This window comes from Dipodomys spectabilis, unplaced genomic scaffold (assembly GCF_019054845.1).
Source record: "Dipodomys spectabilis isolate Male_0828 unplaced genomic scaffold, ASM1905484v1 ptg000023l, whole genome shotgun sequence".
Classification (NCBI taxonomy): domain Eukaryota; kingdom Metazoa; phylum Chordata; class Mammalia; order Rodentia; family Heteromyidae; genus Dipodomys; species Dipodomys spectabilis.
The window spans coordinates 3,365,809-3,369,916 of NW_024870700.1; positions in this window are offsets into that span (position 1 = coordinate 3,365,809).

Here is a 4,108-nt window from a genome sequence, read left to right on the forward strand (position 1 = left end):
TCTGAGGAGATGAAGCCAGAGACAGAGACAGGGCCTGACCACAGACAGAACTGCAGGGCGCGGAAAAGGAAGCCAGAGAGGTGGATTAGTCAAGAAAGGGAGCCAGAGCAATAACACAAGGGCAAAATGCAAAGGCCAATCTAAAAGTAGAAAGAGCTGGCTGCACATTAAAAATCTATTACTCAAAGTTCCAAAGTGAATGCAATATCCCATGCATCTTTTGCAGCCAGTGTTGGCCATGCTAAGTACTGGGAAGGACAAAGCTCCTCACAGAGTAGAATAGTTGATGAAGACATTGGAGGCCTGTCTCAGTGTCCAGCCTTGTGTTCACTACATCCTTACTATTCAGGACATGATTTGGGACAGAATATCCCCTTTCTGACATTCTTGCCAACAGTACATACCTGAATCTCATTAAAAGGAACCATCAGACAATCTCAAATGAAGAGTCATTCTACAATATAGTAGGACTATACTGTTCAGATCTGGCAAGGTCATAAAAGACAAAACAGCTGAGCAACTGCTCTAGATTATAGAAGACTCAAGAGACAGAACAATATCTCAGTGAAAAGTATGATCTTGGTCTGGACATGATTCGAACAATTGAACACTTAAAAATGGCCTACAGAATAGATAATAGCATAGTATCAGTGTTAAGTTCTGGATCATGGTAAATGTGAAAGATTATCCTTGTTGCTGAGAAACAATACTAAAAAAATTCAGAGGTAGAGGAACATAATGGAATAGTGGATCCAGTTCACCCCTAGATATTACAAGAAATGTGTGTTTAGAGAAAGAGTGATAAACTAGATGGAGTAATATGAAAATAACTGGTGAATATGAATTGGGGTAAAATATTGGATATTAAGGTTATTAAGTATATAATAGTTTCTTATACAATTCTTAATCTTATGTCTGTAATCCTTCAATTAGTATAAATATTTTCAAGTAGGTGAAAATAAAGAGAAAGACTTAAGAGACATATACAGTGGCAGGGAAAGATGCTGGAGGGTCACAAGTTCAAGTTTTCTCTGGGAATGCTACATACAATTCAAGGCCAATCTGAGCTGCTTACCTAAAAACTCTATCTCAAGAAACAAGCAAACAGAATAGAATTGTTCTTCATCCAAAAAATTATTTTTAATTAAATTTTTTATTGTGAAAATACTGTACAGAGGGGTTATAGTTACATGAACAAGGTAATGAGTACATTTCTTATCAATCATTGTTGCCTCCTCCTTCGTTTTCCCCCTACCATCCCTTTCCTCCCACTTCCTTAGCTATTCCCCCACACATATACCCCCTTCCCCGCCTAAATTGTAAAGTTCATTTTTTGACATAGTGTCTTGTACATCTCATTGTTGCAATGGGTCAATCTGTATCCCTATTTAAACAATTTGTTTTTTTCCTTCCCCTCTCCAAATTATATCAGCATCAAATACAGGGGTTATACTGTGGGTGAGGGACATATAAAGCAACAAAAAAAAAATCACATGGTACCTTATAAATATGTTAGAAACAATAGCAAGGAAGAAAAAAGCACTTGTGTCCATATCTTATTTTTAAAAATAAACTCTCAAGTCCTATCCCAGGTACAGAGAAGTGAAATCTAAATTTTAACATGAACCCCAAATTATGCACAAGTAAAGTTGAGACTCTTAATGTTTTTTAATTATAAAAATACTGTATAGAGGGGTTGCAGTTACATGAGCAAGGTAATGAGAACCTTTCCTATCAAGCACTGTTGCCTCCTCAGTTTTCCCCTACCATCCCTTCCCTCCCACCTCCACAACTACACTCTCCATCATCCCCACCCTCACTCCCCTACCCTGCCTAAATTATAAAGCTTGTTTTTCAACATAGTGTCTTGTACATCTCATTGTTACAATGGGGTAACCTGTATCCCTATTTAAATATTTTGTTTTTTTCCCTTCCCTTCCCCAAATTAGAGAAGTGTAAATACAAAATGCATGGTACTGACATCAAATACAGAGAAAGCAGGTGTTATACCATGGGGGAGGAACATACAAAGAAACAAAAAAATCACATGGTATATTATAAATACATTAGAAACAATAGCAAGAAAGAAAAAAACACTTGTGTCCCTATCTTGGGGTTCATTTCACTTATCATCTTATCTGGTTATGTACATAGCTTTTGACCTTTTCTGGTTGGCCCAGATATATACTAGTTGTTGCAAATAAGGGAATCCATGGGACCTATGTTTCTTAGGGCCTGGCTTACTTCACTTAATATAATTTTTTCAAAGTCTTTCCATTTCCTAACAAATGGGGCGATGTCATGCTTTCTGATGGAGGCATAACATTCCAGTGTGTGTGTGTGTGTGTGTGTGTGTGTGTGTATTCTTGATCCATTCATCTACTGAGGGGCATCTGGGTTGGTTCCATATCTTAGCTATGGTAAATAATACTGCAATAAACATGGTTATGCTGGTAGCATTAGTATGTTTGTGATCTTTTGGGTAAATGCCCAAAAGTGGGATTGCTGGGTCATAGGGGAGCTCTATGTGGAGTCTTTGTGAAACCTCCAAACTACTTTCCAAAGTGGTTGAACAAGTTTACACTCCTACCAACAATACAGTAGGGTTCCCTTCTGTCAACATCCTCTCCAGCTTCTGTTGTTATTAGAGTTCTTGATTATAGCCTTTCTAATTGGGGTGAGGTAGTATCTCAGTGTTGTTTTGATTTGCATTTCTTTTATGGTTAGAGTGGTTGAGCATTTCTTCATGTGTCTATTGACCATTCTTATTTCCTCTTCAGAGAAGTTTCTCTTTAAGTCTTTAGCCCAGTTATTTATTGGGCAGTTCTTTCTTTGAGGATTTGTTGTTGGGGATTTAATTTTTTGAGTTTCAAGTGTATTTTAGATATCTATCCGTTGTATGGCTAGTGAAGATCGTCTCCCAATCCATGGGCTTTCTATTGATCTTGCTAGCTATGTCCTTTGCTATGCAGAAGCTCGTCTGTCCAACTTTTCTTTGATTTGTTGTGTTTCTGGGTCTCTATTAAGAAAATTTCGGGCTGTGCCAAGGAGAGTTAGGGTTTCTCCTATTCTGTCCTGTAATGTTTTCAGGTGTCTGCTTTGACTCTGAGGTCTTTGATCCATTTGGAGTTGATTCTGGTGCAGGGTGATACATAAGGATCTAGCTTTAGTTTTCTACCAGTGATTAACCAATTTTGCCAGCACCATTTACTGAAGAGGCTGTCTTTCTTCCATTCTAAATTTTTAGCTCCCTTATTGAACATTAGGTGGCTATAGGTGTGTGGGTTCATTTCTGGGTTTTCAATTCTACTCCATGGGTCCTCAGGTCTCTTCTTGTGCCAGTACCAAGCTCTGTTGATTACTATGGTTTTGTAGTAGAGTTTGAAATTTGGTATTGATATTCCTCCAGCACTGTTCTTCCTGTTAAGGATTGTTTTTGCTATTCGGGGTCTTTTATTGTTCCATATGAATTTTTGGATTGCTTCTATTTCAATGAAGAATGAGGTTGGAATATTCGTAAGTATTGCATTGAATTTGTAGATAGCCTTGGGAAGTATTGTCATTTTCACGATGTTGATCCGTCCAATCCAGGTTTTTCCACTTCCTAAGCTCTGCTTTGATTTCCTTTTTCAGGTTTTTAAAGTTTTCATCATAGAGGTTTTTCACTTCTTTAGTTAATTCCTCGGTATTTTATTTTTTGTGGCACTACTACGAAAGAAGTTGCTTTCCTGATTTCAGCCATGCTCTTCTCATTGTTAGCATACAGAAAAGCCATTGATTTTTTAGGGTTAATTTTATACCCTGCTACTTTACCAAAGTTTAGAATCAGCTTGAGTAATTTGGGAGTGGAGTCTGTATTCTTTAAATACAAGATCATGTCATCTGTAAAGAGGGAGAGTTTTACTTCATCTTTCCTTATTTGGATCTCCTTTGTGTTTGCATCTTGTCTTATTGCTGTAGGTAGGCATTCTAATACTAATTTGAATAAGAGTGAAGAGAGCAGACATCCTGTCTCATTCCTGACTTTAGAGGAAATGGCGTTAGTTTTTCACCATAATGCTGGTTGTAGGTTTGTATTGAGGAATGTTTCATGGATTTCTAGTTTTTC